The sequence below is a fragment of the Diospyros lotus genome, chromosome 1, assembly GCF_014633365.1.
Source record: "Diospyros lotus cultivar Yz01 chromosome 1, ASM1463336v1, whole genome shotgun sequence".
NCBI classification, from domain to species: Eukaryota; Viridiplantae; Streptophyta; class Magnoliopsida; order Ericales; family Ebenaceae; genus Diospyros; species Diospyros lotus.
In genome coordinates, this window is record NC_068338.1 from 8,110,893 (window position 1) to 8,126,069 (window position 15,177).

Consider the following 15,177-nt stretch of genomic DNA (forward strand, 5'->3'; position numbering starts at 1 on the left):
TGCGACTGCGTGCAGGTGGGCGTACGTCGTGAGGAAGAAGATGAAGAAGAAATGAGGAAGAAGATGAAGGAAAAAGAAAAATAGAAAATAAAATAAAATATAAAGAAATCTAGAAAAATGGAGAAAATATGAGGAAAATAGCCAAAAATTCTAGAAAATTTTGGAATAATTCTGGAAATTATTTCGAGGCTCAAGAGCATGTCAGAGGCTTGAAATCGGGAATTTAGGTGCGAGGTGGCAACTCAAGAGGCAACGTCGAAGTAGGCATTTTTCAGATTTCTCCTCTAGATTGGTTGAGGTAAATTTATAATTTCTTTTCAAGTTAATTTCCATTATTTGAGATAATGTGGAATAGGTTATGGTTGGATTATGACCATGGTTGGAGTTGTTTGTAGTTGTTGGCAGGTGGTTCTTGCGGTGAATAACAAACGTGTAGGCCCTAATGTGATGTTAATAGAGTTGGGGTTTTATGTGTTTGCCTCTAGGTTCGATCGGGAAGGCAGTGATCTTAGAGGAACTTGAGGTTCAGGCTGGAGTTCGTGCCGAGGCAGAGAAGAGGCTTCGAGCCAGGTAAGGGATGGCCCCATGTGGAGGTGGCCTTGCAAGTTGGTAAATATGTTTGATAATGTTTTTATGTTGCGTTTGCATGTTGTAGTTAACACTTGGGTGATGCGAGATTTAGTGGACCTATGGCCATATGGAGAACTAGCGTTGTGGGGGCTGATAGGTTGATGCCTCAACCTTAGAGGGTTGTGAGGATGAATGGGCCTAGCCTCATTTACATGCATTTGACATACATAAATATGGTTATATTCATATTTACATGCATTGCACCCTTACTGAGTCTTTATGACTCATGAGGTTTACCTCATGTTGTAAATGATGCAAGACCAAATGCAAGCAGGGATGGTGCCGGGAGACTGTTGTGGCAACTAACATCGTTACCCGAGATGTGTGGATGTGTATTCTCCTGTATTTTCTTATATGTGTTCATGTGCTTGAATATAAGTGTTATTGAGCACTAAAGGTATCTAGTTGTTGTAATCATAATGGTGTGATAGATGATTGTGCATCTGCATGATGTATATGTGGCTTTAGTTGTTGAAGCCAAGTTCGGACCGAGTAAAGATCAGCGAGGTATGTTCTCATAAATCCCCAATACTCAACGAAGTGTTTGTTATGCTAGCTTTGTGCCTGGGTCACTTTTGGCTTGTTATGAGGCGAGCTGAAGAAAGATGAAGCTCACTCGGGTTTCGGGTCTCGGTCCGCTGAGTTTTCTTGTTTGAGTTGGGACCGATTCCTAAGTGGAGCGAAGGGAATGACGAATCCTAGTTCCCACCTAGGGCATTTCCTGTTGAAACATAGTCCAACCCTTCAGTCGTGGTTCGTCGGGTGAGTAATCCGATCGATTATTTACTGGTGGTGCCCGTAAGTGGGATCGGGTCATTACTTCGAATTCAAGATTCAAACTAAATGCACCTCGAATATAATTCTAGCCCGCCCCATGACATGCGCCTAACTTTACCTGACCGTTCTATGTGTGCAGAGTTACCTCCCTTAAACTTGCTCTGATACCAAACTGTAATGGACCGCCTCCCGGAGCCTCCCCGTGCACAAAGAAGACCTGTGAGAGGGTCATTACTAAAATGATACTGTACAATAACACAACTACAACTCACACATAACCCTTATTTAAGTCATAATCTTTTTCTTTTTTTTTATAACTTCTCATAATTGCCATTACATAGCTGATCACCGTGAGCCCATTTGGCTTACATAATACACATATATCTCAAACATAAAACATTAAACTTAACACAGGTACAATGACACCCAGGACCTAGCCTCGGGAGGACTCTGCACTTGCTATCCTGACTAGACGATCTGGACTCAACTCTACTGTACGCACTTGCGATCACGAGATACTCTTACCTAGAATGATGGAAAACAAAGATAAGTCGCGAGACTCAGCAAGCTCATGAAAGAAAGGCAACTGGTTATGGATAGGACTCTTCCCAACATACCATGCAATTCATACCAATGCAACCACACCATGTCATGATCCATACGTGCCTTACTTTTAAATGCATAACATAAAATCAACTGCACATAAAGAGTTCTTGGGGCCCATATAAGCCACACATTGGCACCCAAGTCCCGCATATAAACCTGTTACAGCCTAACATAGGCTACCATTTCATCATTCAATGGGACCCGCCTTTTCTTGACCATGGTCGGCTTTTCCTGACACTCGTCACATGCTCTTCCTGATACTCATCATACCCTCATATGTTCTTCCTGTCATCCATCACATTGTCATATCCTTCCGTGGTCGTGATCTTCCCTTGGGCTTCCCCCGAGCTAATTTCTAAGGTCTTTCCTCGAGCTTACATCCTCACCATGCAATGCAATAAATAGGAAATGCAATGGCTTATGCAGCATAAACGTGATGGCAAGGCCCCCATAAACCAAGCATCAGGCCATGCTATGCCCACATAGGAATACACACATGCAACATGCTCTAAATGCATATGTTCACCTAGGGTACCCAAATTGGCTCTTAAACCAACCAAGTCATGCAAATGCTCACACATCTCGACACACACAAAGTTTGTCCCCCAACTGAATGCAACCCAATCCCCTGTAGCACACACATCATGCTATGCACAAGTCAAGGCAGGAATTTGGCAGTACCAGCTCTTTTGGCCCGTCTAGCTCTTATCGTAACTTCCGATGAGTGGCGCCCATACATCCAGCCATCAACTGCCACGACCCACGGTCGACAGTCAATGGCTTTGTACCCCATACCCTTAGACACACTTACTGACAATATCAACTTATACACTTCCAACTTAACATTTATTAAACCACTCCCATGACATATGTGACGCCCCGATCCCACTTACGGGTGCCACTCGTGAACAATTACCCAAATTGTCCACCTGCTCGGCCATTGGTGAAGGGCGGACCATGTTTCAAAACGAAACACCCTAGGTGGGAACTAAGCTCGTCCTTCCCTTCCCTTAACCCCAAGATTCATTAGCAGAATTGGGCTTTAACCACATCGCATTTGGTTGAAAAGAAATCTCATGAAGATGCCTAACCGCCATTTTCTTATTTATTTTTAATTCTTTTTCCATCCAAGAATTTTACCAAGCTCCATAAATTCACAAGCTCAATCAATACGTTGATTTTACCAATTTTGGAGGAAAAACTCAAAAATTTTCATTTTTCAAAATTCGGCATTCATCTCCAAAAATACCCGAAAAATCCCTTTATTTTGAAAATTCCTCCGGAGCCCAAAATCAATTAAGAAATGCCCCAAAATCCCCTAAAAATTCCAACTTTTTGAAAAAAAATGGTTGGCGGGGCCTGTTGGCTCGCCCGGGACTCGCTATGTGCTGGCCGCGCGGGTTGGCCTAGCGCTGCGCCCGCTCGCGCGCTCACCCGCGCGCGCGACTGCAGCCATCTGCTGTAACTTTTTTTTTTTTTTTTTTCTGTTGGGCCTTTAAACCCACATTTTTCCAAAAAATTGCACACCTCTAAATTGCATCCAAACCTTCACATTTCCATCATAAAGCATATGATTTAACTTCTTAGTGCTTCCCACAACACACACCAAAAATGAGACTTAACTTAGGCTTCAACATGCCATAAGCCACTATCTCATGTCAATTTAAAATCAACACTTCAAAGGAAAATACACTCATAGTCTTAGGCTTTAACAAGCCATTACCAATCAAATAAATTTACATTTCTTAAATCAACACAACAACATAGGCTTCCATAAGCCATAAATTTACAACAAAATAAATAAACGCCATGAGCTTCCCACCACAAGCTTGCAACTTTTCCTTTTTCACTTTGGATATAAGAGCAACCTACAAGGGGAGGATAAAATCTCATGAGCCACAAAGCTCAATAAGGGTGTAATGAACATAAGTATGAACAAAAACATAATATGTGATACCAAATGCATGTATGCAACATGGTTAGGGCTTCCACATCCTCACAACCACCTTGGTTTGAGGCTTTAAACTACCCTACCCCACACAACCTCATGGCCATAGGTCCTTGAACACAAACAACATGCCAATGCACACACATTCAAAGTTTAAATACATACTTACAACTTGCAAAGCCACCATCCCATGGGGCTATCCCTTACCTCATTCTTTTCTTTGAAGCTTCAAGAATCTCCTAGCTTCATTTCCCACTCTTCTCCTTAAGAGCTCCTTAAAACAAAAATTTAAAGAAGCTAAGCTACCATTAAAAGAAGTGGAAGAAACTTACACACTAGCCTAAGGAAGAATACTTACATTCTTCTTTTTCTTCTTTCCTTTCCTTTCCTTTTTCCCTTCATTATTTCCTTTCTTCTTCATTTTTTTCTCCAAATGACCAAAGGAAGACAAGACTTCCTTACTTGCCATTTTATACTAGGCCTTCATATTTCAAGAATAAATCTAGGCCATTCACTAAAAGCACAGTCCTTGTGCTTAAGGGAGACTTAATCTCAACCCTCCATTTCAAATAAACCCATCCCTTCTCTTGGAGAAAACACAAGAAAGCACATTCCATGTGCTCATTTCTTTTTAAATCCAAGCCTTTGGATTTTCAAGAACCATCCACCACCCTTGAATCAAGTCCCATAAATAGATTTCTTTTCTATTTATTTAATTTGGACTAATTTTAAGAGAAGTCTTGAAAGACATAATCACTTTCTTTTCCATTAAAGAAATTCTCTCCAATTTCACACCATTAATGGATGACTAGTTTCTTTTATTTCCCATTTTCTTTTTAGGCAACAACATCATGGCTTGCATTTAATGCTTGAAAGACCATTAATTCAACAATTTGAATTTCATTTAAATGCCTATTTTTGCTTCACAAGATTATGCCATGTGTCACTAACCACCATCTCCCAATTTCTCATTTCTTTTTTTGGATTTTCTTCACTTTTCAAGAGAAGATCTCAACTTTCAATTTAAAGCACAATCCAAGTGCTTTGCTAGGATTTAATCCTAGCCTTCCACCCTTTTTAACTCATGATCTCCACCATTCAAAAATCAAATTTTAAAAAGAGATTCCTTAATTGAGTTGGCAATCCATGCCAACTTGAAGGATTTTATCTCATCCATTAGATCACTTCATTTTTCAAGAATAATCCTCCACCCTTAGATCATCTTGAATTTCCATTCCCTTTCACATTTAATTAAATCTCATATTTTTCAACGCATTAATGGTGACCATTTACCATTTTCTTTTGGATTTTCTTTAATCCATATAATCATGCCTCTCATTAAATGCTTGAAAGACTAATTTCAATTCTTTTGCATTTAATTTAATCTCTCCATTTATACTTGAACAAGACTTTGCCAAGTGTCATCCCTAGACACTAACCTTGGCTTCCAAGTTTCCATCTTATCCATCCACGTGGCATTACCACATTTATTCACTAATTTAGGAAGAAATAATTATTTTCACAAATAATTGAATATCCACCATTTTCCCAATATTTCATAATTAAATTCATCTATGGAATTAATTCCAAAATTCCCAAAATATCCTTTGTGAATTTATTAACCCCATATATCTCCATATAAATAAAAATTTGGGATTTAATTCACTTACACACCTAATTTCACATAGGAATTATTTCCAATTTACCAAAATACCCTTTATTGGACTTCACTATCCAATTACCAAAATACCCCTCTCATAGGGCACCCTCATTCTCAAGGATTCATCACCTTCTGAAGAGTATTTTTGAAAATTTCACACTTCCTTTCTTATTCTCTTAACACCGGTTACACCAGGTGTTACAACATCTCATGCACCCGTAACATAACCATTCATATACCATTCATGTTCTCATTCCTCCCAATTTTCATAAAATCATCTCAACCTACAAAATAGACTCTTAACATATTTCCATAATCTAAACCATATCATTTTCTAAGAACCTAGCCCCAACGGGTTGGGCATCATTCCCAAGGGAAGCAGAGCGATACGAAACTCTGTGACAGTTGAAACAAAAGACACCAAGACGTCATTGCTTAGCTCATTCCATTAACAATAAACCCATTAATAAAATAAAAGTCATAAAGTAGTTACCATGCAGATTATTATTATTATTTATACGTGGAATCGAGTCACGGTAAGGGGGGGTTTAAAATATAAAAAAGTAACAAAAACTCTCGCAAGAAATGAAGAACATGAGGAAAAGGTTAGGAGCTTGCCTTTATTTGGCTAATTCTTGCCCTTTTTGCGCTCCCGATGCAAAGTAAAATGTTCTACAGAAAATAACAAGTTTACGACTCAAATTAATTAAGTTTAATCGCACAATCCACATAATCTAACTGTGAAAAATTCATAATTTAAATATATAACACTTCCAGTAATTTAACCCACTTACTGTAATATTTTAAACACCGAATAGCCTCAAAAACCCCTTAATTCCCTCACTTTTCTTCCATTTTCCTGTTGTTGAGTGCCTCCCTTCTTCCTCCTCATTTTCTCCTCTGCTCGCTAGCACAAAGAAGGCCAAAATTGGCCTTTAAATTGCCCAAGGTTTCTCCATTTTATACACAATTCAAGTGGCTTTTAAGCCACAAAAAGAAATGGCCAAGGATGCGGCCACGCGCGCACACACATACAAAATATATATATATATATATTAATTTAATTTGATTAACTCTTTTATCATCATCATCATCATCATCATCATCATCATCATCATCATCATTATTATTATTATTATTATTATTATTACTATATTTTATTTTGTTATTTTCATAAATACTTCCAATTAATTTAATTAATCACCTTAATTTCTTATTTCTTCAAAATATCATAGATAAGTATTTTCTCAAAAATCGCCAAATATTCTAAAATATCCTCAAACACCCAAATGAATTATTTTTACTTGTCTCCAAATTTTTGGGATGTTACAATGCTAGCCAATCCATGGCAGCAACAAGTTTGTATGCGGACTTGGGTGCCAGGTTGTGCATTCTTTATGTGAGCCCCAAGGACTGCTGATATGAGAATTTATTCACACATTTATTGGTTATAATTGAGTAGTGTTTTTAGTATTTTATGTGTTTTACCTCTTATTGTCTAGTATTTTGAGTTTTCTTTACATATATTTAATTTCTAGTAATTTTTATTATTTTATAAGAATACTATTTGGTGTTTTAGTTAAAATATATATATAATAATAAAAAATTTAATTTTAATTTTAAAATTAATACTATAATTTAATATTATCATATAAATAAAAAATAAACATTAAAAATAAATAATATTATAAATAATTAAAATTAATATAATTAATAGTATATTAAATATTATTTTATCTATTATATTATTTATATATTATATTATATTATTTATATATAATATATATGTGTGTGAAGTGGCGTGCGGAATCTGGGGTCTGTGTGTGTGTGTGCGCGCGCGCGCGTGCATAAGGGGATGGAGGGCAAAGACTTGGAGGCGCAAGTGTTAGTTCTATATAATGACAAGTATATCCCAAGAGAGGGGGTGAATTGGGATTTGGGTAAATTTTTAAATAACTTGAAAAACTTTGGCTTGCAGGATACTATATTTCGAAACTTGAGGAGGTATGTTTCGAAACTAACATTTCTGTTAAGTATATTTCGAAATATAGATGAGTATGTTTCGAAATCAAATTTACTAGCAGGTATGTTTCGAAATATTACTCTCTGATTTGCAAATAACAAAACTCCTCAAGATTTTCAAAAATGATTCTTTTAAGAACATAAACAAGAATAACAAGAAGTAGGAACGAGAAATCAAGTACACACAAGATTTATAGTGGTTCGGCACTTCTCTACTCCACTACCTTCAAGCTTACCCACTTGAAGGATTTGCAAACCACAATCACTTTTACTAGCGATCAATGACCCTAAGTGTTTTACCATGGTTCACCCTAAAACCTTACACATGGAGTTTTTACGGATTCAACTCAAACCTTACAACAAGATAAATAACACTTATCTTATTACAATCCAACAATTTGAATGTAATTTAAAACACGTTACCAAATGGTTATAGCAAACCTATTGGTATGGAATGAGGAGAGCTTGAAGGAATGAGAGCTTTGGATTTGACTTGCTTCTCCTGTTAGTACCACAATGCACATCAATGAATGATTGAAAGGAACTTCTTTTGAGAGTTCACTAGAAGGGCTTTGTTCACTTGTGCTTGTGGCAAAAATCTCTTGTAGTTGTGTAAGAATTTGTGTATGCTTGAAGAGAGAGAGTCTTCTTGTCTTCAAAGGGCTGATATATATATATATATCAAAAGGATACACTTTTGGCTAATTATAACCGTTAGAGACAAGATAAGAAAGTAGGTTTCGAAATATACTTATCAGGTTTCGAAACAACATATTTTTACACAGAGGTTTTGAAACACACATAAACAGGTTTTGAAACATACAGCCTTTACAGCTGGATATGCACCAAGAGACAAAATGGGTGGAAGACTTTACTTTAAAAACAAAATGATTTGGTTTTATTCTCCACTAAAACATATCTGAAATTTGAACATCAGGGTATGGGTAGATTACTTCAGAAAAGGATATTTAAATGTTTTTGATTAAACAAACATTTAGCTCCCATGCTACTTGGTTTTAAAGATATTCTGCTGACACAAAATCAGAAGTTTCGAAACATAGATATGAGGTTTCGAAACATACTTCGAAAACTTCTTTCAAAACATATGCAACTCAAAACAAACGCTTGAATGCTTTGCAGACAGAGACATAAGTTTCGAAACATGATAGGGTGGGTTTCGAAACATACTTCTTAAATTCAATATAGGTTTTGAAATATGATATGCAGATTTAGCAAATAATGAGACCTAGACCAAGACCATTTCGAAACATATATAAAAACATAAAAGCAGTGTTTCGAAACATAGACCTTTGGTTTCGAAACATCATTTATGCATTTGGAATCTTTCAAACATTTAAGCTAATGTGCCTAACAACTACTTATGCATTGTTTCGAAATATGAAAGCCTATTTCAAAACATGATTTTCTCAAGAGGGAATTTGCATCAAAACTCTTTTTCTCATAAACCAAAAAATATGATACAACAGCAAGGACTTGGGCGGCAAAACAAGGAAGTTGTGGCGGAACTTAAAGGCTGTGCAAGCAAGGGATGCACGCAACCGTAGCCAGTGATGTAACACCCCAAATTTCTTGAGCGTGTTATAACTTAGGATTTCGGGAATATAAAAATTATTCATATCACAATCACTACCATACATCACACAATATCCCAAAATCCCTAATTTTCACCTTCTCAGCTTAACAAACCCAATAATCAAACAGCTAAAATAGGTGTTAAAATTTTGAAAGCAGAAGCTAGATCGAACCTGATATGGTTCACAACCATAATGCTTTATTTATCATAAATAAAATCGTTCAAGACGTCTACAAAATGTATTACCTGGACATCATCAAGTAATAACTGAACATCTTAAACATATCCAAAACTACATAGGTTCGCATATAAACAAAAATATGCTAAACATGATACAGACAGCAGATTAAACTTATTCTTCAGCTACCTCCTTTCCCTTAGAGCCACTCGTCGAACCTGGAATGTTTGAATATTCCAGAGACATAGTCCATTAGAAGATGAATCTTCTAGTGAGAAACTCCAAAAACAGTTTATATCGATGCATGATCAGGTATAAAATGTATGAGAAAACAAGGAGAACTACTCTGAAGTGCCTCGTGAACACGTCAGCCTTCTCCGACGAGAGCTTTCTCAATGGCGCACGCATAGCGCCTCTCGGGAGGTCCCTAACCATGTCACTTTGGCCTGACCTCATAGAACTCATGCAAGCACCACATCCGTTATTCCTTAGACTCACGGTCTTCCCCATGAGAGCTTTCTCGATGGCGCACGCATAGCGCCTCTCGGGGGATATCCGACTTTTGCCCTCGGCCAACAACAAATAGGTACAACAGTATGGCCACACGAATTTTATAAATGCAATAGTTAAGAAGCTAACAGCATATATTTTCCAAAAAAATACATTTCATATATGCAACATGATTTCACGTAAGAGAAAAATAAGAGTTTACGTATAGGAACTTCACAAAACACGTCTCATGCAATAAGAGTCTCTCATAAGAGAATAATGTTAGAAACCGGCCAACCGTGTAGCTTCAATTCTGCCTTCTTTGATCCGTTGAGTTGCAAGCGCAAACTCCTCCAAGTCGGTCCACACAATCGACCCTTTCCACGATGCCTCGAGTAGTGCTAGCAAACCCTAGGCGCCTCCAAGAGAGATCTGAATTTTTCCCTTTTTTTTTTCATCTTCTTAAGTGGCCTATTTATAGAGTAAAAACCCTAATTATGCCTTTGAAAAACCCTAAACGATTTTGGTATGGCCCATAATCATATTGGACCATATCTCTCTTTTAAATTATGGAACGGGCTCGACCTAAGTGTGTAACCCCTTAGGTCCACCATTGGGCTAGATGTAGGCCAACTCTATTGGGCTATATGAAGGCCCAACTCATTAGATTAATTAAACTCTTTAATTAAACTTATGGGCTTCTTAATTAGCACATCTTATGGGCTTCTTAATTAAACTCCTTAATTAATAGTTTTATAATCAATCAAATTAATTCTAAAACCCTACATATCATGGTTAACGTCTAGCAACATGCCATGAATACCTAGCCAACGATGAAAAAACACGGACCTTTTCAATTGCAATTACCATACAGTAAAATCCTTTCACCAATCTATGTCCCTAATCATTCAATAACTATGTATCCATTCTAGATTTATGACTTGATAGGTGAAATCAAAACACCTTTTGATTTCTACCTCACATTGGCCAAGGATTTCCTCAATCATGAAATCATCGGAATACACAGGACATCTTCTCATCTTATCGATAAGTGATGAATTCTATTTCGACATCCACAAGCCTTCATATGTGATGAGGTTACGCCCAGTGATAATTTGTTAATGACTCCATTGGAATCCAAAAAAGAACCAAAGCGTAACCAGTCAAATATAAGACTACCATGATGTCTCAAGTCTAAGGACCAATCTACACTATTGCAACACAGAAATTCCAATTCGACAATAAACAATTACCATTAGGAATTCTGTAGCGGGTGAGTTCAGTGTACTTATTCTTATAATAAGCACCCACATATATGCACTAGTGTCCACACACCAATGTCTATGAAACAAGACATTCTCCTAATTGAGCATGCATCATATATGCTAGTTTATCCGAGTTATTAGTGTCCAATCCTAATAACTCTATGACTAGGAACATTTAAGATCAAGGCTTATAAGGAATATGTTTCATGATCGTCATCTCTATGCACGACCATATTCCATGAGCCTATTTGATCTATGGACTTTGTCAAGAATGGAAATAATAAAGACAACCATCAATGACAAATAAAACACAATGCCTTACAATAATAATTGATTGAAGATAAAGAGTCACAATGAAAAATATCATCAATTACATGTAAATATAATTGGCTTGTGGGGCATAACTCTAACAAATAAAAAATAGGATTTGGAGTATAGGAGTCTCACCTTATTCGTTTATCTCTTAGACAGTATAATTTCACAGCAAACGACCTAGGTTTCTGCAGAAAACATGCGTTTTGGTAAACCTAACCTTAAATATTTTTACATAGGGTTGAAGGGTATTAAATTAGGGGTATAACTGGAAAATTTGAAGGTAAATAGACCCCTCACTCGCCCTCACGCGCCCCAAGAAGGTCGGCCACACGCCTTCACGCGCAGCCATTTTCCGGCGCGTGTAACTCACACGCGGGCACCAGAATTCGGATAGCAACGCCTCGTTTTCGTATTTCGGTCACATCTCCCTCGTTTTAACTCTGATTCGACCCCCGTTTGAACCTATGCGACCCTGTTTTCCCCCTCTACAAGATTATAAAAAATAATCAGACTTACCTCACTTTTTTGCCAACTGATTTTGGCGAACTCCGGCGAAGACCCGCAACTCCGACGAGGCTCGTTCTCCGTCGCTTTCTTCTCGCCTTCTTGCCGAACTCCCTTCTCTCTCTCTAGAGCAAGCTCCTCCTCTTAGAGTGCTTCACTCCTCAAACTTGGTTGAAATGATTTGAGAAGAACCCATGGTGCCCTTTTATAGATTTCTTCAACCAATCACATTATGCCACTTGTCACAATCTTAGCCATGGACTCCAAAGACTCAAACCTATAATTGAATGGCTTTTAAAATCCAAAGCTAGAATGAATTCAACTTTTGCAATCCAAGCTAAAACCCCAAACTTCTTTCAAATAACACTTTAGCCCTTATTTCAAGCCCTCAACTTTAATGTTTTACCACATAAGCTCTTAATTTTTATCCTTATTTCATTTGGATAATTTTCTAATTACAATTACACCCTCAAACATCAAATTTATCGAGATACTTAAAATCTCAAAATTAATAACTAAAAATTACTCAATATATACGATTTCCCGAAACCCCTTACCATCATTCGGCTATTTTAGGCTACAACTTAGCTTAACCGAAAAACCATCTTTGATTTGATTTCTTTCAGCGTCATAAATCTCACCTCGAGACGCTCGTAAAAAATATACCTTTAACCTTAGGTATCTAAGCTCTAGGGTACTCCCTACGACTGATTCGGTCACTTGTTGCCATTTCAAACATATTTTTTGGTATTTTAAACTCACTTAAAATACGTGGCAATTTCACGAAAATATGGGGTGTTATAAGTGACACAGCGGATGCAGGCGGCAGAAGCTCCAGCACCCAGATCTAGAATAGATCTAGGCATAAGGATTTTGTTTCTTCTTCTTTCATATTTAATTAATTCTCCTATGCTCCCAATGTCATTTTGAATTTTAATTAATTCTATCATGAACTAATTTGTTAAACTAAGATCATGTATTAGCCAAAACTATAATGGTGCAGTTTTCATAATTTTATGTGATTGAATAAATTGTGTTATGTTGAGTTGTGTGGTATGAGATTTAATGCTTGTGAATAATTGGCCACTATCTACATGATTTGATACCTAATTTTGAGACCGAAAGGAGAAAATTTGGGGATTGCATCATAGGTACCATACACCATAAAGTAAAATAGACTAAAAATAGAATTCGATTTCTTTGTGCGGCTTTTAGCGATACGCTAGGAATTTCACAAATTGTAATGTGTTTTCATTTAGTTAAACTTTCATAGAAATATAGGAAGTTATTAAATGAGAATAGACTCGTTATAACTTGGAAATAGGGTAACGAATGCGTAAGGAGATTTCGCCGTCACATACTCAATTCACCAATTCATTCGCATAAAAATATATGATTTGCATTGCATAGCTAGGTTCATACATGTTCCTTAGTTATTAAAACCCAATGATTTCTTTGATTCAAGTTTCCTTCCAAATCAATTTTATTTTATTAATCTAATTAATTAATTTACTCTTTTTCTTTTGTTCTTTATTAAACCTGAAATTTTTTATTATCTAAATAATAAAGAAATTTTAAAAAATTTGGTATTTGAAATCTTTCCTCATGGGAACGATATTCTTACTTACTATTATATTACTTGTTTGACCCGTACACTTGCGGTATATTTTAGGGTGATTAAGTTTTTAGCACCGTTGCAGGGAAAAGTATTATTCAATATCAAATTAAAACTTTTTCTTTATTAATTTAGATTGTATACATTTTTTTTTTGTTTTTTTTTTTTTTTTTGTTTTGAGTGTCTTTGTCTTTTGTGATTTTTTTTATTTATTTTTGATTTTATTTTTTTAATTTTGTTATTATTATTATTTTTAGTTTTTATTTATTTTTTCATTTTTTGCCTATCTTACATTGTCTTGTTTTACATTGTAGGCTGAGTTGTTCATGCCAAGAAATCGTGGAGAAATTCAGTCATTTGATCCAGAGATAGAAAGAACTTGTCGAGCAATAAAGAAAGGGACGAGATTAACACAGCAAGTAACAGTTATGGTAGAAAACCAGAACCAGAACCTGAACCAAAATCAGAATCAGAGATTGCTATGTGATTATGCCATGCCAGACCCAGTTGGAGCTCAAGCCATCATACCCAATTGGAGCTCAAGCCATCATACTGAGACCAGCTGTCAATACTAATAACTTTGAGATCAAACCAGGACTCATTCAGATGGTTCAACAAGGGCAATTTGGTGGAAATCCAACTGAAGATCCTAATGCACATTTAGTAAACTTTTTAGAGATATGCGCACCATCAAAATGAACGGTGTCAGTGAGAATGCAATCGGACTGAGGCTGTTTCTTTTTTCGTTGAGAGATAAAGCTAAGGTGTGGTCAAATTCCAAAGCTCCAAATTCATTTACCACATGGGCAGCCCTATCACAAGCATTCTTGAGTAAGTATTTTCCACCAGGTAATACTGCTAAACTCAGGAATGATATTACTAGTTTTGTTCAATTTGATGGTGAATCTTTGTATGAGGCATGGGAAAGGTTTAAGGAATTGCAAAGACGGTGTCCACACCATGGTCTTCCTAACTGGTTGATTGTGTAGACATTCTATAATAGTCCATCTCATTCAGTTAGAATCACTATAGATGCTGCCGCAGGGGGTGCACTAATGGGTAAGTCTACAGAGGATGCATATGAGCTACTTGAAGAAATGGCTTCCAACAATTATCAATGGTCCATTGAGAGAGGTATGCCTAAGAAAGGCTCAAGTATGTATGAAGTTGATGGCATTAATATGTTCAACGTCAAGGTGGACAATCTTGTAAAATGTTTGGTAAGTTGGGGAATGTCAGTGTTGTTTATTCTAATTTCAATTATGCCAGTAATTGTGATTGGTATGAGAATTCACACTTGGGTTCTGATTGTATGCAAATTGAGCAAGCTCAATATATTTCAAATTCTAACAGGCAGAACCAGCAAAATAACCTATATTCTAATAACTATAATATAGGTTGGAGAAATCATCCCAATTTTTCTTAGAAGGATCAGGGCGACAATAGTAATTCTATGCCTAGCAATACTCCCGATTTTCAACCCAAACCTCAAGGAGTGATGCAGCAACCAGAAAGCAAGCCATCTTGGGAATTGGCAATTGAAAAGTTAGCAAATGCCATTGCGAATAGATTTG

At 36.6% G+C, this 15,177-nt stretch overlaps 1 non-coding gene across 1 annotated transcript; it reads right to left on the reverse strand.

The window, feature by feature from the left end:
- Positions 1-14,463: 14,463 nt before the first annotated feature.
- Positions 14,464-14,570, reverse strand: LOC127793609 (small nucleolar RNA R71). The gene has a single exon (XR_008021452.1). It is a non-coding gene; the product is annotated as a small nucleolar RNA R71 (small nucleolar RNA).
- Positions 14,571-15,177: the final 607 nt, after the last annotated feature.